The sequence below is a fragment of the Pongo pygmaeus genome, chromosome 18, assembly GCF_028885625.2.
Source record: "Pongo pygmaeus isolate AG05252 chromosome 18, NHGRI_mPonPyg2-v2.0_pri, whole genome shotgun sequence".
Classification (NCBI taxonomy): Eukaryota; Metazoa; Chordata; class Mammalia; order Primates; family Hominidae; genus Pongo; species Pongo pygmaeus.
This window is the reverse complement of record NC_072391.2, coordinates 80,007,190-80,031,394: the sequence shown is the minus strand read 5'-3', so window position 1 is coordinate 80,031,394 and position 24,205 is coordinate 80,007,190. Positions and strand designations below refer to the sequence as shown.

Sequence of the window (24,205 nt, the reverse complement as noted above, 5' to 3'; positions counted from 1 at the left end):
CCAAGGCACGCCCATGACTCAGGGATGGTCCCCTTGGCTCTTTCCCCATCACTCCTCACTCTTCATTTCTCTTTGAGGCCTTGCAATGGTCACTCTAGATCCACTCCTTTTGGCTCGTGGGGTGAAGAGTACCTGTGGTCTAGCCCCTCCCTGGAAAGCTAAGCGAGCACAGGGACCCTCAGTGCCAGTCCTCCCACCTAACTCTTCCTTAGTTTATGACGAGGAGCTGATCACTGACGACAACATCAGCAGTTAATGGGATGGCAATCCAGTGTCCAAAGGAGAGAGAGCTCACGCAGAAACCCAAAGGAGTCAATGCAGACTTTGGAAAAGTTTGGGATTGGAGCTGATCCCAAGAGGAAGGGCAGAATATGAACAGACAGAGACCAGGGAGTGGTGGAAAGAAAGAACATGAGCAAAGGCACTATGCTGGGGAAGTTAAAGAGGGCAGGGACCAGGAGCACACAATGTGTTTGGCACAGGGAATTTAAATCTGGCATCAGGGTGAGTTAGACTTCTGTAAACACAGAAATATTTGTTTTTCCTGATTCAGAAAGCACATTGATGCAACAACGTGCAAGGATCCTAAAAACAACATGTTGAGTGGAGGAAGCCTTACATAAAAGAGTATGTGCTGCATGATTCTATTTATATCAAGTTCCAGAGCAGATAAAACTAATCCAAGATAGAAAACAATCAGAGCAATGGTTACTTTTGTTGTGGTAGGAGTCAGAATTGACTGGGAAGAGGCTTGAGGGAACTTTCTGGAGTAATTCTGCATTTTGGCAATGCTTTGGGTTACACAGATGTGTGTATTTGTTAAAACTCAGAATACACTTTTAAGATTTACGCATTTCACTGTGTGTAAATTTTACATCAAAGGAGAAACAATATGTAAGCAAATATTGAACTCTACTGAATAATATGCATGCTGAAGTATTTAGAGGGAAAGCATATCTACAATTTATTTTGAAATGTGTCCAATCAAAAACATGAGGTAGATTAGTGGATGGATGGGAGACACACAGAAGGAAAGATAGGTGGTAAAATGAGAGGATTAAATGGTAACGGTAGAATCTAGGTGGTGGGTACATGGGTGCTCACTGCAAAATTAAACTTTTCTGTACGTGTAAAAAATTTTATAATAAAATAGTATTTCTAAAAATGTTGTATGTTGGGTACAAACACATCTTCAATATAAGGTCAATATTATATGTTATAGTATATTTTATATTATATAGGCAAAGGTCATCTCATATTTTGCACTGAGGAATGCTGAGAAGAAAGCAATTTGGGGGAATTTAATCAGATATATTTATTTGGATAATGATACACAGGAATATATTGGATAATAATATATGGTAAAGACATAAACAATGAGGGCTCCTATTATCATGATAGAGTGGCCATTGTCTCTGTGTGAAGCATTAGGCATCGTCTCATTTAGTCCTCACAAGAGCCTCAGGAGAGGGATAATAAAGCTCAATAGATTAACTGCTTTGTTCCAAGCTACCCAGGCAGAAAGGTGCACTGGCAGAATCAGGATTCAAACCCAGGTCTGACTGATCCAGAATCCATGTGGCATCTTTGCACTTTGTCACAATACTCTACAGTTATCCTTGGCAAGGTAGAATATTCTCCAGCCTCAGATCATGCCTCCATTTTTTTCAGTGTTCAGGCGAGAGTTTCAATCCTTCAGAAACAGTTTGGACCTGGTGTTAAATATATCAGCTTTGGATTTACAGGTTTTGCAAATTATTCTCAGTGCATCTTGACCTAAATTCTACACATTTTCCTTGACTTAAAAAAAGAAGTTACGCTAGACATCTCACGCATAAGACTTTTTAGCAGAAGCCTAAAGAAGACTCCAGGCCTTATTTCAGAAGAGTGATTTTCACGTTGGGCTTCTGGAAACAGAAGTGAGGTGCTGAGGAAAATATTTTGGGGGCAGCCAGCTCTTGGGGCACCTGAATTCTTAAGCTTAGTAATAACAAACCTCTCCAGAATATACAGAGTTGCTGTAGATTTCTCTATTAAGCTTGGACTTTGGGGTAGCATAGACGTGCATTCTGAACTCACATAACTACGAAAGATGATTTTATGAGAAGTGGTTTAACCCCTGTGAGAATCTGTCTTCTCATATAATGGGGATAATTCCACGTAATTCTCAAGTCATTACAAGAAGAAACCAATGTCCAAGAACTCACAGGGCCTGGTCCCATGTAGATGCTCAATGAAATTTTATTTCCTTCCCACTCTCTTCCCCGGGCCACAGGAAGACATGACACTCAGAGAGTTAGACCGTGAAATACTCTTCAGAGGTATGTTTAACACCAAAAATTAGCAATTATGCCTCCCTTAGAATGCTTTTCCATTGAGAAGCTCATAGTATAAAAAATTATACACTTATGAAGGCAATTATTCTCTTTTATGCCACATGATTTTCTCATCATAAATACCCATTCACAATGTAGATTCCCCATTGATAGCAGCATCATCAATGCCAGCCCTGGGAATGCTCACAGGGTGGTCGGTGGGGAGCTGTCAGTGGGTTTTCAGTTGGAAACAATGCAGTCCATGATTTTGACAGTTAAAACAGAAGGAGTAGGGAATCAATTTCCATTTAAGACTTTTAGAGCTGGGCACTCAATGGAAACTTGTTGAACTGAGCTAAAGATGAGGGGGCTTTGCACCAGATGCATAATAGCAGTATCTTTACAAGGAAACCCTTAATGCTGTAGAAGGGCTTGTAGTCTTGGTAATCGGAGCTTCAAGAGGTATTTAGCTGATAGAATTCTGAAATTCACTGCGAATCAAAGAACTCAAATACTCATCTCTTTAAAAAGTAAAAGAATAAACAATATTCAGTTTGTTCTGACACATCCATAAACTACATGGAGGTAAGGGGCTTCCACAAAGAAATGAATGATTTAAGAATGAATGAAGGCAGTGCACTTTGGGAGGCCAAGGCCAAGGCAGGCAGATCATTTGAGGTCAGGAGTTTGAGACCAGCCTGCCCAACATGGTGAAACCCTGTTGCTGCTTAAAACATAAGAAATTAGCTGGGCATGGTGGCACACATCTGTAGTTCCAGCTGCTCAGGAGGTTGAGGCAGGAGAATTGCTTGAACCTGGGAGGCGGAGGTTTCAGTGAGCCAAGATTACAACACTGCACTCCAGCCTGGGTGACAAAAGTGAAACTCCATCTCAAAAAAACAAAAATGAATGAATGAAATGAATGAAGATGAAGGGACTCTGTGAATGTGGTTCCACATCACAAGATAAAGGGACACAAACCAGCAAACAAAATTACCTCCCCAATTTGTGTCTTTCATTCATTATTCAACACACATTTATTCATGTCCTTCATGTATTATTCAACACACGTTTATTGAGCACCTACTATGGGCCAGGCATCATGCCTTCACTATGTTCTCAAAATACATCTGTAGAATAAATGAACACAAATTATACCTCATAATTTTTAATCCCACTAAGGCTATGTATTAGATCTCAAAATGCCTGCTCTGTTATCACATCTATCTGCTTCCCTCCCCACTCCCAGGTTAAACCTCTTCCCTCTTCTGAACATAGATTTGAGACTTCCCTTTCCATCTCTACTTTTATTTCACTAAGAGCTGAAAGAATCCTCCTCAGAGGGTAGAGAAGGAGAAGAACCTAAATGGATGAATGAGAATCCTTTCTAGTAGGTAAGTGGCAAGATCATGGTCTTGGGAACCAAATAATCAGCTGCTGAATTCAGTTTCTAGATCCCCCAGTTCTGAGCTGCATGACAATTCAAAACTTGCAGTCATGCTTAGCCTGTGTACTTGTCTGTAAATGAGGAATACGTATTCTAGCAACAACAGCAATAATAATACAAATAACACCTACTTTGTAGCTTCTGGTGAGAATAACATGTGAAAAGGAACAAGCCAGGTCTATGGTCTGGGCAGTAATAAAAGGTTGATGCATTAGCACACCCTAAAACAAGCAGAGTTTGGAATGCGAGATGCAACCAGTCCTTGTCACTCTACCCCTTTCCTTTTCAAATCCAGGGGTGGCCAGGCACAGTGGCTCACACCTGTAATCCCAGCACTTTGGGAGGCCAAGGAAGATGGATTGCTTGAGCCTAGGAGTTCAAGACCAGCTTGGACAACATGGCAAAACCTTATCTACAAAAAATTATCTGGGCATGGTGGTGTGCACCTACAGTCCCAGCTACTGGGGAGGCTGAGGTGGGAGGATCACCTGAGCCTGGGCAGTGGAGGCTGCAGTGAGCTGTGACTGCACCACTGTGCTCCAGCCTGGGTAATAGAGTGAGACTCTTTCAAAAAATATGTGAGTAATAAAAATAAAAATAAAATCCAGAGGCTCATTGTGTATCTATTGAAAAGACAGATATCAACTCATGTATTCACTGTTGTTGTTTTCAATAAATTATCATTGTCAAATATGTGCAGACATTGCATTTTTAAGTAAATAATATGTTTTGACTGAAATTGTTGGCCAGTGGCTCTCATCTCCATGTGAACCTTTTCATTTTTTTCTTTCATTCAGCAAACAGTTGTTGAGTGTTCACTATGTCACAGGTGCTCTCCCAGGATTAGGGATTAAACAGGGACCAAGACAAGCAGAGAGCCTGTATTCATATAGCATGTATTCCAGAGGAGGAGGTGGAAAATAAGCAACTTTTAAATGATTTACTGTGTCAGGAAATAAGTGCTGTGAAGAAAAAGCAAAGCAGGATAAAGGGACAGAGAGTGACAGGAGACAGGAGGGATGCTGATTTATGTAGGGTGACCTGTGCAAAAAGAAGACGTTTAAGTAAAGATTCTAATTAAAAGCAAAGCAGGATAAAGGGACAGAGAGTGACAGGAGACAGGAGGGATGCTGATTTATGTAGGGTGACCTGTGCAAAAAGAGGATGTTTAAGTAAAGATTCTAATTGAAAGAAAGAGCAAGGCTTACAGATACTGGGTGCGGCATGTCAAGCAGCAAGAGCAGCACATACAAAGGCCCTGGGGTACACAGATGCCTGGTGTGTTCTGGGGCTGGTGCAGCCAGAGCTCCATACTCATGTGCTTATATAAAATCTATAAATGTCAAGGTACTGCTGGTTATTTTTTCACACAGTAGCACCAGGAATGTCCTGTTTTGTACTTGCAATCTTAGAGCAGTTCATGTACCTCCTGGAGAGCATAGGAGATAATTATCTTTCCTAAAAAACATCATTAATCCACTTTAATCACTCCACAATAATGGCTATTAATGAAGAGAGTGCCCACCCAAACCATCCCTGGCATCCCCAAGCATGAGAATCTGTTGATTAGAAAGACATTTCCAAACAGATGCAAAGAGAGCAGAATTCTTCTCTTCCTCTTTCTCCAACACAGCAGGTCTTTGCTTTTGGCACCCAAGTTTTGCTCAAGGCATTCCAGGGAACCCCTCCAGGAAGTCCAGCATGCCCACTGTTTGACCAGGGGATTTTAATGAACAGACATGGAAGCAGTGACCCAGCCAGGAACATCACCATCACCAAGAATACCAAGATAGGGAGAACTGCAGATCAAGAAGCAAAGCTGAGAGTCTGGCTTCTAATTAGTAGAAAGTTAAAGTCATTTTGAATCATTAGAATTACTGACTTAGGGGTTTATTAAATAACATCGTCTCACATATATTTTCTATTAATACTCTGTGGTAGCTCCCGTTAGCTTCAGCACTTGAGAACTTTGTGCATTAAGAGATAATATTTTAGAAAATCACAGGTATATTTTGTGCCAAGAAGTACAAGCTTGAATAATTTTCTTTTTATGAATAGTAGATAACAATTTGGAAGTAATCAATTCTAATGGCATAGAACTCTTAAAAATCCTGAGCATCAGATCATCGTGAGAGCAGAAAGAGAATCTTAGTAATCATTACATTCAACCTCTTCATTTCATCTTTGGGAAGAGAGAGTAGTGGGGTGAAGTCCAATGTGCAGGTCACTTGGGGAAAAAGAAGGGGACTGCAGCCAGCAGTCCAAGGTACTCTCTCCTGCCTAGCTGCTTCCTTTCTAGCCTCTGATTTGTGGTTTCACTTTCCAGCTCCACTTGACACACTCTGTAAAAAATTCAGCAAGGCTTTCAAGTGCTTAAATTGCCATTTCTCTTTGTCTTTTAGCTTTTGTGCCTTTAATGCATATCTCACCTGTGAAAACTCAGTGTAAACAGAAACCATTTTTCTTATTATCTAAAGTTATTTTATTTTGATATTTTTCCTACTAGGATGTGTGTGTATGTGTCTGTGTGTGTGTATAAAAAATCATAAGTCGTGATAAAAAAATCTTTTAGACATCACTTCAAATTTCACAGCTTTGAATCATTCTCATTTTTACCCCTCAAAAATATGTCAAATTCTCCTCATCACAATGCAACTTGGAAAAACACTAACTTAAACAAATGGAAGTTGTTGAGATAAGAAACAAGTGAAAAATATTTTTTGGAACTTTATGTGACTTTTAATCATATCTAAATCACAAGCCTACAAACTCCCAGTTAATTGTTGCCTTCCTTTGGCCTTGTTCAGCTTATCCATGATGCAATGCCATGTGATGAAACCAACTGATCCCAAATAATTGATTTAGAAGTAGCCTTCTGAGGTGGAAAGAACATAAAAGCTAAGTTTAGACAGCACTGACTCTGAACATCAGAAGTTGGCTGGCTGCCCCACACTCTGTGACAAAATGTTCTCATCTGAGGAATGAAAAATAAGTAGTATTTATCCTACTGGTTGTGACATGATTTGGATATTTGTCCCCTCCAAATCTCATGTGTTGAAATGTGCCGGGTGTGGCAGCTCACGTCTGTAACCCCAGGACTTTGGGAAGCCGAGGAGGGCAGATCACCTGAGGTCAGGAGTTCAAGACCAGCCTGGCCAATACGGTGAAACCTCATCAAAAATACAAAAATTGGCCAGGTGTGGTAGCACATGCCTGTACTCCCAGCTACTTGGGAGGATGAGGCAGGAGATTCACTTGAACCTGGAAAGCAGAGGTTGCAGTGAGCTAAGATCATGCCACTGCACTCCAGCCTGGGTGACAGAGTGACACTCCAAAAAAAAAAGAAAAAAGAAAGAAATGTGATCCCCAGTGTTGGAGGTAGAGGCTGGTGGGAGATATTTGGCTTATGGGGGTAGATCCCTCCTAAATGGCTTCCTGCCAACCCTGCGATCATGAGTGAGTTCTCCCTCTATTAGTTACTACACGATCTGATTGTTGAAAAGGGCCTGGCACTTCCTCCGCTCTCTTGCTCTCTCTCTCACCATGTGACATGCCTGCTCCCCCTTCACCTTACACCATGATTGTAAACTGCCTGAGGCCCTCACCAGAAACAGATGCTGGCACCATGCTTCTTGTACAGCCTGCAGAACCGTGAGCCAAATAAACCTTGTTTCTGTTAATATTACTCTGCCTCAGGTATTCCTTTATAGCAACACAAAAGGGACAAATACAGGTTGCTATGAGAGTCATATAGAAATAACTTCTGTTTCCCTCTTGTATGATTCCTAGTATGCAGTAAAGATACTCAATAAATACCATTTAACCGGTACGTTTTTGTAAACAGGGTCCAAACTATGAATCATCTAAAGTAAGGTGTTGCAATGCCATAATATTAATAAAAGTACAAAATTTTTCAGTTGGTCTCTACTCATAAAATCATAAGATAAACAATGGTGAATTTTACACTAGATGCAAATGACGGTATATCAAATGACTATGATGTGGCCACTTTCTAAGCCTAATGCCTCTTCCGACCTTCCAGCAAAAAGATAAGAATTCATCTCTCCCTGTCATTTTGATAACAGGCTAATTGTATTTTTGCGGGGGTGGTGCTATGTTCCTTCTACCCCCTCAGTAAGTACCTGCAATGAGCCAGGTGCTTATGTCTAACTGGCACAGATGTGCCTATGTGTGGAGCAGCCCTGAAATAGGTGTTCTGGAAAATATTTGTGTTCCAGAAAAACTCTATGATTAGGAAAATTGTGCAATAAAATCATAACGATTTTGGAAAAGACAAGATTAGAGTAGAATACTCCAGATCTTTGCAACTTTGTAATCACATAATTATTGCAAATAATTATAATCATAATTTTTAAAACTGGCATGTTTGAGAAGAGCTAAATTCTTTTTTTTTTTTCAACATTCAATGAAAACTTACAGTAAATATAAGGCTTTCCCTTTAAAAAATGTGGATTGGGGCTTGGTAGAAGGGTTATAAGGAAAGGTTGAGTCTGCTGAATTATGGAAACAGAGACGCAGTGCATCAGGATCGGGGAGAATTACTCAAGAAGCACTTCTAAGAGAGAGGATTTGGCAAGTGAGTCAAGAGGCAGAACCTATTTGAATTGTATAGACCATTCTCTATTCTTCTGAGGTGTGCTGCATTCAGCTATGTTAGTATACATTCCTTTAATTGCTGCTTCTTGTTAAGGCAAAATATCAATTTTCTATAGAATACTGCATATGGACCAAAGTCATTTTTATGTTATATTATACATTATATATGTGTATACATATGTATGTGTATTATATTCATGTTATATTATACATATACATATATGTATATATTACTACATATTAATATATACTCCCCTATTTAACCAATTACCTATGAGTTTTTGCCTTATAGAAACATTCAGTATATTAGAAACAGACTTTATTTAGACGAAGACCATTATGCATTGGTCCCTACACTGTTAGATCCTGATCTTCCCTAAAATGGGTGTACTATTTTATTGTCATAGTTTGAATAATCCCAAAAGCAAAGCCTGAGGCAAGGATTTTGGAGCACATAATATATTTGGGAAGCACAAGTGAGGAAGTGTGAAAAATGAGGCAGAGAAGGGAGATACACAAATAAAGTTTATATTAAAAATCAGGTTTCTGCTCACTCCCAGTGGGGACACTCTAAGGAGCTGTGTGGAACCTGACTCACATTTGTCTCACAGCAAGCTGGGGCATTTATCCACTGACTCTCAACAGTTAGGAGAGACCCCAGGGAGCCAGCTTCCCCACATTTACAGGACTGACTTGCGTGCTGCTTAATAAGCCCCCAATGCTGAGAAAGCCCTTAGACAGAGAAAAAGGATAGTGGCTGCAGACTGTCCACCTTGACTAGGTGAACTTAGGTGGACCAAAGGACTAGCAGAAAGAGAATTATGGTAGCTGTTACGTGTATTTAAGAAAAGACTGGCAGAGGCTTCAGAGATTTACATGAGACTAAATCAACTGGGAAAAAGTGAAGTATGCTAACTCAAACTATGGTTACATATCAGGCTGCCATGCTTAAATTTCAATGATTAGTAAATGTTCATTGGGCTAATCATGGCCCCATCCTCTGATAAAACAGAAGCAGCCCAATGCCCGTTACACCCTTAGCCCATTTAGAAGAAAGTGCCTACATTTACTACCCCTCCAGAGGAAGAAGCCCTCTGTAGTTCCTTAAGCACAGGCGGCCATGTTCTGTGCCACGTGATCTCTCCTCTAGAGGCTGCTGATTGGCTCACTAGGAACATGTGACCTAAGAGCACCCATCTATAGGCTGTCTAACGCACAGCTCTGCCCAATCAGCTTCTCCCTCAGAAACTTGAACTGGTGGGAGTCAGAAGACTGCTCAGCTGGGAAGAGACACTAAAGGAAATGGGGAGACAAAGCAAAGGTGGGTATCAACAGTCTCCTGGGCCAAGGTGGTGACACAGAAACCCAATCACTAAAGTTGGGACCTTAACTTTCCCTCCAGTTCCTGAATCAACTTCCCATTTCCAGGAGACCTGGATGTCCAGCTGTTGCAAGTTTTCTGACATTCTCATCACCCTTAGTTCTCAAATTCCTGTTACTTCAACATAGCCTGTGTCCCTTTTTTTCTTATAGCTCAAAGAACCAAATTATAGCTCAAAATACCAGGTGAGTATTGCCCATTCCTCAATTTTGACCAGGTCTTTTCCCACTTGGTCCAAGGAAAATGTCCCTTGGAGACTACATACTCAGTGCTGAGGGCTTGGCACTCAACGGTCATCAACAAAGATGAGATTATCTACAACTAATCTCAAAGGTAAAGCCATTACCTTTGCATTCACACACTTGCCAGAGAGATTTCTAGTCTCAAAATGGATTGATAGTGACATTTTAAGAAGCTGTGGCGGCCAGGTGCGGTGACTCACGCCTGTAATCCCAGCATTTTGGGAGGCCGAGGCGGGCAGATTACGAGGTCAAGAAATCGAGACCATCCTGTCTAACGTGGCGAAACTCTGTCTCTACTAAAAATACACAAATTAGCTGGCCTGGCTGGGCGTGGTGGCACACGCCTATAGTCCCAGCTACTCGGGAAGCTGAGGCAGGATAATCACTTGAATCCGGGAGGCAGTGGTTGCAGTGAACCAAGATCGTACCACTGCGCTCCAGCCTGGCGACAGAGCGAGACTCCGTCTCAAAAAAAAAAAAAAAAAAAGCTATGGCATTATTACCAAAGCTTGCATTTGCAAGCTGCGGTAGTCAAACTAGCTTCTACCTGATCAGTTACCTAAAATTGAGCTTTAAACCAAAAGCTAAGGTGTTCCGGAAGCCCTCTGGGCAGAGCAACTGTCTCTTGCAATTAAATGTTGACATAATTCTTTCAGAGCCATCGCTTTGTTTTTGCTCCAAGGCTTCCTCCCAGGCATGTGAGAGCTGCCCTATACCCAGGTAAAGCATTCTTTGAAAACCTGTAAGCTCAAGGCAAGGGTCTTTGGACTTGGGGGTTCGGGTAAAAAGTTCGAATATCAAGAAAATTGTTCAGATGCAAATGAAGATATTTGTGGTCACTCATTCAAGTATCTTCAAAGTGCCTACATCAAGCCAAACCTGAACAAGGATCCAGGGGCATGGAAAGGTGGTGAAAAGTGGTCCCTGCCTTAGAGGAGTCTGCAGCAAGAGACAGACAGGAGAGTAGATATGATACAATACAGCATGGAGGTACTGTGACCACTGTATGAACTAAGAGTTGTGTGGGAAGTGAGGACTGGAGGTGAGAGTGATGGAGCAGCCTGAGTGTCTCCATGGATCCTGATGGGCGAGTAACAGTTGGCCAGGCAAAGAAAGAGGAAAATGAAAGGTCAGTCGTCAACAAAGATATGTGCCAGCCACTGATATAGATGAGGATGTAGCAAGGGACAAGGAAGATCCAAATCCTGGCCCTCACAGAGCTTATGAGAATAAAATAATATAAACTGGTGGAAAGTGCTTTAATAATGACAAAGTGATAGTCATGCATTGGTGACAGTCTTTCTCTCTCATCATCAATTTTCAGTTCTAAGTGGAGCTCACAAGAGTATAATCTTCCAAGAACGCTCTCAGGTACTGCTTATATTCAGCTTGGTCCTCCTGATTCTCTGTTTCCTCCTCCGGGAAGGAAAAATACTAACGGGGAAGGAGAAATGCTAATAGTACCTAATACTATAATTCTCACTGACCTGTTACTCCCCGCTTGACACCATGCTAATCACATAACAAGCATAGCCTCATTTAATGTTCCCATTGTCCCATAATCTCCATTTGCCCAACAGGAAACTGAGGCCGAAAGAGACTGTGAAACTTGGGCAAGGAACTGCTATACTAACAGCTAGTCACCCTCGGTTGCCAGGCAGGTTAAAGGAGCAGCTTGCACATGAGAAGGATTTAACACAGTTCCTGGTTTGCAGTAAGTGATCCACAAATGGTGGCCATTATTATTATTATTACTATTATTATCATTACTATAGCAGTCCAGACTAATGACTCAAAACTTCTTCACCTATCAGAAGGATATCACTTTTCACTTGGCCTTCTTGGGAGCATGAGACCTTTTCCTCTTTCTTCCAATTTTTTATTCCAGAATATCTAATTTACAGACTACTTTTTTGCTTAGCCAAGAACCTGTTGGTTAGGTAACCCTAGCAACAAATAGAAATATGCAACTTTTTACAAGCTACTTCCTCAAAAATCTTTCCATGATAGAGTTTACATGCTGAACATTTTAAATATTGAACACTGATCTTGTGGATGCATAAACTTGAAAATACCACTTGCTTTACTGCCTCCCAGCCCCTACTCAAGTATTTCACTCCTAGAATGCTCTGCAACTTCTTTTCTGCCTAAGGCAGAAGCAATCCAACATGTAAAGTCTTCCTGGCCCCTCTCTGAGCTCCAAATATAATTTATATCACTCTCTTCAGATTTTCTTGATTGTGTTCATGTTACTACCACCATTTTGACATGTTGGATACTTAACAAGATGCACAACCAAAACAAATGCCTAAATCCCCAGTAAGGCTAAAGAATGCACATACCACCTAGTGGTCAATCCCGCCACAATGGATTCTAGTTTACTTCTTGTTTTGGTTTGGTTCAGTTTTGCTCACAGACCTTGAAGTCAGTGATTTTATTAGTTTTAATTATCAGTAAATGTCACTTGAAAGAATAAATGAATGAATACACAAAGAATGGACTGAATAAATGAACAGATAATGGACCAGAATGAGAACATGGGAATAAGGAAATTGAAGAGAGAAAGCTACAATGTAAGTTTTAAAATATTTCAGAAAATTGGGGATAAATCATCAGAAATAACCAATTTGACAAAATATGGTTACAAGAAAAGCTATTATTTGAATAAGATTACCTCCTTAGAGACTTCAGCTTCATCCTCCTGTGCACTCCCTTTTCTAATCTTCCCAAACACAACTTGCTTAAGCAGTTTCCTTTGTTATTTCCTGGTTTTCCCTCAGTGCAGTCACTGCCATATAACTAGAGGGCCAGAAAGGAAGACTCAGAAATGTTCTGTCCCCATGAGCCATCATTTGGGACAGAATGCACATCTCACTTAGGCCTTAAGGTGAGGCTCAAGCTGCAGAGAAAAAGGGAAACATGGGGTAGGGCTGCAGGCACTGGCAAATTGTCTATACAGTCCCTAGATGACCAGCTGGATTTGAACAAAGACAACACTGCATATATTTTATCAGGTCGACCCATGCCAATGTGTGTACATGCTTGTGTATGCATAGGGATGTATGTGTGTACACACACATAAACATCTGCACACTTCTGATGAATTTGTTTCCCATGGTAATAGTAAGGAGAACTTTGCAACTACAGCATTGGCTTGAGTTTCTCCTTAACAAACATGATTGCTCTCACAAAATGTCAGGTCAATTATAGAAACCCAGTAATGAACCAAAAATACCTTTCTGTGCACTCTTCCCTCATGAAGTACCCACTGACTGTGACAAGCACTAGTTAAGGTTTGGATTTTTTTGTATTACTCATAAAAGGATGCAAATGAAATGAGTTGGCTTTTAGAGATCATTATCAAAAGTCTCGATAGCAAAGTTCTGACAAGCTGTTTTGCATTTTGCCATATAATCATCACAACAAAAGGTAGAGCTGCTTAGAAATCCAAATAAATTAATAGATAAATAAAACTGTAATGATATTGATCTAGCAGCCCTGAACAGACAATGCCCTACCATCTTCCTTTGTGTAGAAGCTGTGTCTCTGTCTGATAATGCTTAGCAATAGGAAAAGCAAAATGAATGTGTGATGGCAGTTCTCAGGAATCCTAGACAATTCCTACAAACACTGACCCCTTTTCTAGAAAATAGGAAGCTGGTTAGAAAGGCAGGTTCCAACAGCTCTCTTTAGGATAACTTTATTCTCCTAAAGTTCAGGCCCTAAAATGAATTTGAAACAATAATTTTCCCTGGTGGCATTCATTCATTTATTCATTCAACAATCATTTATTCATTTTTTCAACAATGATTATTAATGCAATTCCATTTCTATGTGGGAATGATCATCAAGGAGAAGCATGGAATGTTAAAATTTATGTTTTAGGACCCCAGGGCAGAAATAGACATGAAAGGTTCTTGTCAGTGCTTAGCGCAAATCAAATATGAGGCATTAGAGTTACTGTACACTAAGTTTAATATTGAGGAGTTTCTGCCCCTGACCCTGCGCCATGAACTACACATGGCAATAGACTGTGCTGTAATCTCCAGCTGCTGCCCCTGTACCTTTACTTTTCATTCCAGAAGTGTGAGCACTAACCGAAGAATCATGGAATGCTAGACCTAGAGGGTTCCTGAGTGATCATGATCTAACTCATGATTCACAGTGAATCAATGAATTAGTGGTTGACTACTTCAGAGAAGAAATAGTTCATGGAACTTTAACATATGAAAAGATGAAAGACAGATGGCCCTTGCTGATGGGAGATGGGGTGCCCAGGACTGGACCAAGGCCTCTTCTCTCTTGATGTTTGGACAGCTTCTGAGGTGGACCCACAGAATCAAGGGCCCCATGGAATGTGGAGTAAAACCCATTCATCAATGTCAAGCCTGTTTATGAGATGGCAAAACTCTGAGATGAGGGAGAATCAGTGACGTGCTCACAGTCAGCAAGCTCATTAAGACCTACAATTTAGCACTAGAATCAAAGTCCATGCCTCTCATTACAGCACACTTCCATTTGGCTATAAAAAATGTTTTTTTTTGATGGAGAATTGTTTTGGATATCTTGAATTTAAGGTGTTGGTGGGCCATGCATGGGGCAATATCTAGGAAGTACATAAATATACAGGTCTGTAGCTTAGCAGGGGAAATGTGCCCACTTCTTAGATTTAGGAGTTGTCATTATAGAGAGGATAAATGATGTGCAAAGACAGGGTAGAAAGCCCCCAGTTAGGGGTTAAGGAGAAAAGCCAGAGAAGAGATGTCTGAAGAGGTAGGAGGAAAATGAAGCCAAGGACAGATATGCATATTGTTTTTGAGATGAAGTGAGATATGAACTTTGAATTATGCCAAAATAATAAAGAGAGATTTAACTGAGATGCCATCCATGTACTTCTGCCAGTCACTTCCTTCTGTACCACGGCCTGTCTCCTGCTCTCTGCCTTCTTCCCAGAGAGGCTGCTTCCATGGACTCATGAGGAGGAATAATAAGTAGGAGCTGACACGTACTGTTTGTAAGAGGTCACTTTTGAAATTTCAGGATTTTTCTAAGCCAGTTAAACACTGATGTTATTAGACATTACATGCACTCGCGATTCAATAATCTTAAAAGCAAAGGCAATGAACACTCAAAATGAACCACTTCTTAACTCTTTTACAAATGTATTTGACTGTTATCTATGCTTTTAAGATTATTTGTCTATTATATCTGCATGGCAGAAGTATTACATAATGGGGTACAACAATGGGGTGTGGCTGCGCATCTCTTCCCAATGCCACATTCTATATGTCATTGGTAACTTGAAATCAGCCATGGTGGAGGTATTTATATCATGAAAATAGGCAAAGGCCACAAATCAGGGCTTGAATCACAGTGGAAAGAGATGACCCATCCGTCTGGGACCCAGTGGTCTGCTTTCTGGTTCTGGCCCTTTGGAAGGACTGGCTCAATTTCCTGTCCCTGCATCCTACCAGGAATTCCCTGCTTTTCTTAAGCTTGTTTGAGTAGGTGTTTGTTACTTACACATGAATAGTCCACAACTGAGAATTGGACATTTTCAAAGTAAAAAGTCCCATGTTTTAGAGTTAGGGCTTATGTCAGTTTAGACTTGCCTCAACCAATCAAGAAATGTGCAGGCATCTGTTCAAAACAGGGCTCTGGACTAATTCATTTAGGAAATGAAGGATTGCAGAAGAGATTGTTCTAGACACATGGGGTGTGGTGGGTAGGGGAGGGGGCAGAGTCAGCACAAGGCAGTGCACCCAAGCTGAACCAGGGAAAGATTCCTTTCTGCACGCTGCTCTCCATCCGTCATTGGCGGGCTCTTTGAACAGAAGTTGACAGTCTGGAGAAATCCACTATTAGCTCCATTACGTTTCCGATTATTATTCTATTCATTGTTCTTGTACCTCAGGCCATCCTATTTACATAATGAGAAGAGAATTTGGTGGAAAGGAGGCTCATGTATTGATTGTCCCAGGCCTGCCTTGTTAGCTTATGGTGTAAATAACACTTGTTTCCCATGCTGCTGCTTTGGGGGATATTCTGTTAATTTCAGCTATCGTCTTGTTTCCCCCAAATTTGTCAGTTGATTTCTTAGAGGAATATTCAGATGATTAGACATGGTCATTGTTTGTTGGTATTTAGCCTGTATGTTTCTGGAAGAGAGATACAACCAACAAATTCGTCAGTTAAGTATGGTTCTGGCCTACATCAGGCTGCTTTCTGTACATTCAGACATTCTTATAGTCACCTGTGGGAGGATCAACATTTCTCATCCGCTCACCAACATTGTGTGCTGATAAACTAAAGGCTGTATGTAACCAGAGCCCGCAACATAATTTGCAGGGCTAGGTGCAAAACGAAAACGTGCGATCTCTTGTCTAAAAAGCAGACAAAACTTTTTTTTTACCTGTTTTCCACGGTCTTTCTCTCAATCTGTCATGGTGTTTTTTATTTGCTATTTAATATTGTGCTCTCTCAGGCATGGGATATATGAAGGATAAGTCTGACTTTCCAGGAACCTGGGGCTCTGTCCTTTAATTCTGCATGTGGGTTACATGCACCTGACAAAAACCTCCCTGCCCCAGAGCTCTGGTCCATGCTAGTTGCAATGAGGTGCTGTAGTGGGAGGTCAGTGAGTGCCTTGTGTAGGGCAAGGTCAGGGATCAGGTGGCTAAAGACCTCTCCCAGGGAAGTGAGGAAGCAGGAGGAGGTGGGGCTGTCTGTGAAGTGAGGCTCCAAGCCCCAGCTCATGCTCCATTGTTCCTTTGGGCTTCATTTACAAAACACAAAGAAAAATCTATTAAGAATTTCAGGATAGTGACGACAGAGCATTAACTTGCAAGCATGGGTGCCCCCTGTTAAGCACAGGGCCCTATGCAATTGTACATGTTGCAAGCCCATAAATCTGCCCTTGTCTGTAAGCTTCCCTTTTTCTTGTCTATCATGGTGACATCAACTGGTACACATCTGGCTTTCCACGTAAAAGCACATACTGAAGATTACATTTGATTAAGTAGGGAACTGGAAAGATGCTCAGGAAGAGAAAGAAAGATCAGGAAGGAGGAGGATGGTAGAAGCCCAGTTGAGTTGGCTGGGGAGAGGACCAGCACCATAATTTTTGCAAATTGCTGATGACTAGCTTTCATTCCATCACTGTTGTGGTTTGAAGATTATGTGTCTAAATGAAGAATATTTGAAGACACTTGTTTTAAGTGACCAGTCCTAGCATTAAGAGTGCCTACTAAATATTTGCTGGAAGAATGCACTCAACCATAACAGAAAATTGGAAATCAGAGTCTTTGTCTAGGCTGTTGGGAAAAAAAAATCAGCTTAAGCCAATCTCTTGCAATTTTCAATGTTAATAAGCTCCAGGTGGACTTAAAGAATTTCTCCTTACTGTTCTGTCCAACCTCGATCAGCTGGAAGCATTCTTTCAGATATTTTTCGCCTTTCATTATAAAAGAAAAGCTATTATTTAAGGTCTTCTTTCTCCACCTGAGACTTTAAGAGAATGGTGAACAAAAATGGGCTCAACTTTCAGAAAAGTCCTTGGAACCTTCTTCAGTCTATGTGAGATCATTAGTCTGGTACTAACATTCAGACTGGAATTGAATGGGCAAAGGGAGGAAGAATTGTTCTCTTCTGTGAGTCCATAAGCAGAATAACCAACAAGCTCCCTAAAGAAGGAGAGAGTGGGTGATAAATCACAAGATAAGGATTGAGGCTGGTAGAGGCACACACTTGGGCTTAGTGCTCTGAGGTCGACTTTCCAAAAACAGATTAAAGACCAGACATCCTTCCTGGATGTTCAGGAAATTTCCGCTCATTTAGTCAGGATGTGGCTTGTTTATTTACTCAGCAATAAAGATATTCTTATTTCTGGCCACAGATACCCCCACCATCTGCTTCCTGATTTCTGATTACCTCTGCCCTCTGAAGCATCGCTGCTTTTGGAGTTAACCTCCAAAAGCACCCCGCTCAACTTATGTCCTCCGGGAATCACACACAGATGTTTAGAAGGAGAGTCTCTTTTTGGTGCAACCCCTCCATGGACTGTTGACTTTAAAGGGTTATGGGGGATTCTTAATCTGATGTTTGGCCCCACCCAGGAATACCCTCCCCATAATGCGTAAACAAAAATCGACTTGCCTTTAGTTCCATGTTTCTAGAGACAGGAGCCTTCAACTTATACATTTTTTTCTTTCATTCAGTCATTGGCAAAAATAACATCACTGACACCTCCAATAGGCATAAATGTATGTTAGGTGCTGGTGAACATAAAAGAAAGGAGGAAGAAAGGGAGAAAATGAGGGAGGCAAAGAAACAAGTGAGGAAGGAAGGAAAGGAGGGAAGAAAAAAATGACTTTGTCAAGGTATAGCCTAGTAGATTCTACAAACATTTATAATATGTTAAGTTTAAGGAGGTTCAAGGAAAATATATACATAATGCAATGGAAACTCAGAAGTAGGGACACCTATTTAAAACAATCGCATGAACTTGGGCTCCAGTCCCAGCTCTCTCACTCTGTATGTGACTTTAAACAAATTAGAGCCTTATGCTGAGTTTTTATATCCGCAGCACAGGCTAGGTAATACTTCAGAGCACTGTTATGAAGAATAGATGAGTTCCAAACCTGGAGATATGTGAAGGGAAGTGGGTTTTCCTGCCCCACTCCTGTCACTATCAATCTTCATTTTTTCTCCATCAGGATTACCTCTCTCTTCAAACTATTTCTCGTAAATGAGACTCCTGGGCTATGTAAGTGAAGCCTCATTGAATGTAATGCAAACAAACTCATTAAACAGATAATATATTGGTGCATGTAATGGGGAAGCTCAAGGTATGGGCTTTAGGTACAGCTGGATCCAGGGATTTGAACAACATCATAAGGTCTGTCACTCTCCTCCCACCTTCCTCCTTCTGTCTCTCTCTCTCTTTCTCTCTCCATTTCTTGGCTCTGTTGGGCTTTTTATCCAACTCACTGTGTCCATTTGAAAAAAAAATTGGACCCCATAATTCCAGATTCACCTTGTCTTTGGAACTCATATTTCAGGGGAGTGAGAAGGCCAACACTCTGTAATATTCAAATTAATTTCCCCCAAAGAACTCTCATTTGCCATATATTGGTCATAAATGTGTCTAGATCAATCGCTGAGTCCAGACAATTAGTGATCTGATTGGCCAACTAGGTGCAGGTATCTGTTGGGATGACCAAGGCACATATTTGAAAGTTCAAATAAAACTGCTTAAAATAGGCAGTGGCAGGAAGGAAAAGGTGCTGGGAAAAAAAACATAGCAGGCGGCCAATCCACAGGTCTTCTACCATCCTGGCTCTTTATAGGAGATCATCTAGTACTCTTGGGCTTCTACATGTACCCCAGTTCTCTAGGTAGATTCTGATCTGTCACAAGCACAGTGGGGCCAAACATGCCTTACTACCACACAATGTACAATTATTAACAGAGTTTAGAGTTTTCTCTTTGATTTTTTTTCTTAGCAGCTGCATCACATTGCTCACTCAAACTGAGGTCGCAATCCAAAAATTAAAACACAAAAACCACCACCACCACCACCAACAGAACAGATATCTATCCCATACAACCAAAGCTCGATTCAGAAAAGAATTTTCTTTCTGCTGATGACACTGCCAAGAGATTATTCCCATAGCCCATCTTGACTGTCAAATCACACACACAATTAAGGACTCAGGCAACCATCTTGTCCTGGAAGTCAGAATAAAAGCTGATACCAAGCAAAACACACTCTGCATAGTAAATTAATTGCCATGTGCAATGAAGCCCTCTTCTGGATGGGAACATGAATTGGGTTGTAATAATGAGACTAATTTCCTGTGGGGTTTGTGGATCCAGCCTCTTTTCTTAGTTGTTGTACGTCCCACTGCAGAGACGTGGCCAGGGCTTTGGCAGAGTCCCCAGCTATGATGCTGAAATGCCAGGGAGTCATTTATTATAGTGCAGCTGCTCTGTCAAATAGGAGACTGGGGGCAAAGAGAACAAGCAAGAAGTTCTGGACCCACGGAAGGCATTTAACATGGATTTCTCTGTATCTGGGAAATAAAGGAAAAGTAAAGCGGAATCTACTTCCTCAAGTTGAGCCCAAGCTTTTCCAGGTATTATCAACTATCTAAAATTGTGCCTTGGTTTTTAAAAAAGAAGGTTGCCTGGATGTAAACAAATGCCTTTCTATTGTTAATTTTAGCCTTTTGTCACTTGTGGGAAAAATGCAAGTGAAAAGGCCAATTACAATTTTGCCTCTGGAATATTAATACTCTGCTATTCCTAAATCCCAAGAGTTGACATAATTCACAACATTCACATCATGCAGATACTTAAAAAGTCCACCTTTGAAAAGACTAATTTGTAAGTGGATTCAAAGCCTCTAAGATTTCTGTTTAAACAACTAATTCGACTCTTGTAAGCATTAAAGCAGTGGTTCTCAAACTCTAGCCATCAGAATTACTTGAAGGGCTTGTTAAACAGTAGTGCCATTCTCCAAAGTTTCTGATTCGGACCTGAGGAAGGACCCAAGAATTTGCATTTCAAATAAGTTCTCAGGTAATGCAGATGCTGCTGGTCCAAGGACCATACTTTGAGAAGCACTGCACTAAAAAAGAAATACACATCTGCCAACACATGAAATAATCCAGACCTTTCATTTATACCTAAAAACTATATGAGAAGAAAGGAAAGCTACCTGAATAAACACACCTCAAAGTGCATACAATGTTCTTGAGGGTCTTCTAATTGTAGATTCCAATTCCACAGGTTTTGGATAGAGATTAAGAATTTCTAACCAGATCCCAGGTGATGCTTATTCTACTGATCTACGGACCACAGTTTTCTCTCCATCATAAAATAATTGACTTCTAAGGGCAGGGCAGTTATCCGTGGTACAACAACATTTCATTCTGATTAAACAGTCCCACTGGAAATAGAACTCTTCGCATTGAGCAAGCATATTTTCTACTTGTTTGTATTAATCACATTGTCTTAGAAAATACCTGAATAGAAGAGGACTAAGACAATCTAACAATTCAATTCAACAACACATTCTGAGTTTCTCCTATTTGCACAGCATTTTTCACTGTCAGGAATATAAAAATGAAAGAAATGGGGCTGCTCTAATCACAATACCAGGTCCTTAACAATTGTTTTAATATTCCAGGGAGTTAAATTGTAAGCGATCACTACAAAAAATCTATATCATACCAAAACAAAGCAAATGATTAAGAGTATTTCCAACTATGGTATGACTCTTGCAACTTCTTTATAAGCTGAAATTTTTTTTAAGTAAAAATTTAAAAAAAGCAGTTTGGGAATTTTTTCTAGGTCTTAGGAAAATGAAATTGCACATATATGTATGCTTAAGTAAACCACTTACTTGAGAAGAAAATAAGTGGATTAATTTCTTCTAGTATGTCTCTTGGCTTTTTAAATAAAAATGTATTATTTAACAGGACAACTTTATTCATAAATTATTACAATTAGTTATGAAGGCATAAAGTCATATTTCTGCTAAAGTAATAACCCGATTTTTAAAAATGAAAAAAGTCTTAGATTAATTCTTCAGTTCTCATTTGTAGTGGCTGGCGTGGAAAGAATACGAAATTCTGGAATCTATTTCCCTGCCAGTAATGGGTACACCTTCTCCTTTCAACGATAAAAGCATCTCAGGTTTGCCTAGATTTTAAAGAAAATGTCAAAGTACTATCATCTCTATTTGAGTATGATTTAGAAATTATTTAAAATATGTATATATATACACACACATCATACATATACTATATTTATATATAAACACACACACATAAACAGTGTGTTTATATATAAACACACACACATAAACAGTGTGTTTATATATACACACACAAACAGTGTGTGTATATATAAACACACACACATAAACAGTGTGTTTATATATAAACACACACACACCATGCATATAGTATGTATATAGTATATAGTATGTATGATGTATGTTTATATGTATACAAACTGTATGTATATATATAGAGAGAGAAATAGAGAGAAAGACATAGATACACAGATTCCCTTTTATGCTGGCAATTATGTTTTTAAAAAGTCATGACTAATGATGAAGACAGTGTAATTAAACTTGTGAATGGATATATTTTGATGGTATTATTAAATATAACAATAGTTTTGAAAAGCAGTTGGCAATATATATGCATTAAGAACCACAAAAATATTAGTGACTTGGTAATCTTAGTTCTAGAAAATTATTTTCTGGAAGTAAAATAACAGAGGACCAAATTTGGTGTTTGCAGTGTCAAACTGGAGGGGACTAAAAGAACAAGCTAAATATTCAGTAATGTGGAAATGGTTAAATTGTGGTTTATTAATTCAATGATGTATATGTCACTATGAAAAATCCTATATATGAAAAGAGATAATAACATAAGAAAAGGCTTATACTAAGGGAGAAAAAGGTGATGATGACCTATGATGATGATGATGTATGATGGGACCCCGTGAAAAATTCTAGGACAAATAAGTTACAGTTATATAAGAGCACTAGGATTATGGATGAGTCTTAGCTTCTATTTTCTTTCTTGTCTTTTTTTTTTTTTTTTTTTTGAGACAAGGTCTCGCTCTGTCACCCAGGCTGGAGTTCAGTGGTGTGATCTTGGCTCACTGCAACCTCCACCTCCCGTGTTCAAGTGATTCTCCTGCCTCAGCCTCCTGGGTAGCTAGGGTTACAGGCGCCCGCCACCATGCCCGGCTAATTTTTTGTATTTTTAGTAGAGACGGGGTTTCACCATATTTTCTTTTTCAGCTTTCTGTAATGTTGTTACTGCTAACTTTATGGTACTCTATTAATGGAGAAAAGTCATGTTTAAAAATGTCAAAATCAGTCCTGAGCTACATATTGTATCTTTAATAATGCATTCAGTTGGGAAACGCTACTGAAGCTTGGATTTCTTCCCAAAACCCCATAAAGCAAAGCTGCTACAATTGGAATGGCATCGCCCCATGCACACAACTCCAAGTCAGCCTGAGTCTGAGGGGGTAACCAGATCCAACCGTATTCTTTTGTTTCCCAGAGATTTTAAAGTGTCACAGATTAACTTGTAGACTCTGAAGTCAGAGATTCTGAGTTTTAATCTGAACTCTAACCTTTTGCTGATTTGTCACTAGATTGCATTTCTGCCAAAAAGTCGCTTCTCAAAATTCACCGCTCTCCGTACTGGAAAAGAATCGACTCTGTCAATGCTACCTATGAGACATATGGCTATTTATGTGTCTTGGGAGAGGCAGCCCTGTATGGTGGCCACAAGCTCTGGGGATTAGAGTGACACAACTGGGTATCACTGCCAAGCTGCCATCTTACAGGCTCTGCACCTTGTGCAAATGGTCCAGGCTATTTGTGCCTCAGTTTCCTCATATGTAGCACAAGAAATATAAATTCACCCAGCTCTCGAAATAGGTGGTGGAGCTTAAATGCGATAATGTGTATAGAAGTATTCACTGCAGTGCCTAGCATGTGCTAAGCACTCAAAAATCACAGCTTAGCTGTGATTTTTATCCAGGAGTTGTAGGGAGGGGAGATCTTTGTTCTAACCCTGTTATAGCTCCTTCTTGGAGCTATAACACAAGATATACAGGAACTGAGGGGAAAGGGACCTGGTATTCTAGAAGCCAGCCCAGAGATTTATGCCTGGAAAAGAGAGAAGTACAATGTATAGATACATTAACTGGACCAATTGGGTTCAGAAAATCCTCTCCTGGTTTTCAAAAAATCCCTAGGAACCCAAGAAACAATCCCAAACTCAAGCTACTCTACCCACAGATAGATACACATTGTGATTCATTATTTCTGGAGGGCGAGAAGTCTAACCTATGAAAAATGACTACAAACGCGAGAAAATTAGAGGCACAGGCAGACACCATTTTTCAGTGTTTATTCTAATTACTCACGTAACAATCACCCTCTTGCTTTGCTTTGGACTTTGTTGTTCCAACTGCGTATTTGCTTCCTGGGTATATCCTGAAACATGCTGGCAGAGGCTGCCATCCTATCTCTGTCAACTGAACTAGGGGGTGGAAATGGGCCTGATCAAGTAAGGGGAGGTGAGTTAGATCTAGACTTTTTGGAGGTGAAGATTTGCTTAATCTCTCCATTAAGAAATAGCTGAAAAACTTGATGCTTTAAAGA

General features: G+C 40.2%; 1 protein-coding gene and 1 long non-coding RNA gene across 8 annotated transcripts in view; one reads left to right on the top strand and one right to left on the bottom strand.

The window, feature by feature from the left end:
* CDH13 (cadherin 13) overlaps window positions 1–24,205 on the bottom strand; it is a 1,176,109-nt gene that overhangs the window by 1,034,169 nt on the left and 117,735 nt on the right. The window lies entirely within an intron of this gene.
* The window catches only part of LOC129015397 (uncharacterized), a 32,702-nt gene continuing 18,119 nt past the window's right edge, over window positions 9,623–24,205 (top strand). For 3 of the 5 annotated variants that reach the window (XR_008494555.2, XR_008494556.2, XR_008494557.2), the window contains exons 1-3: window positions 9,623–9,700; window positions 11,583–11,716; window positions 21,612–21,702. This is a non-coding gene — a long non-coding RNA (uncharacterized LOC129015397). The remainder of the gene's footprint in view (window positions 9,701–11,582; window positions 11,717–21,611; window positions 21,703–24,205) is intronic. The other 2 variants (XR_008494558.2, XR_008494554.2) reach the window with 1 other exon arrangement.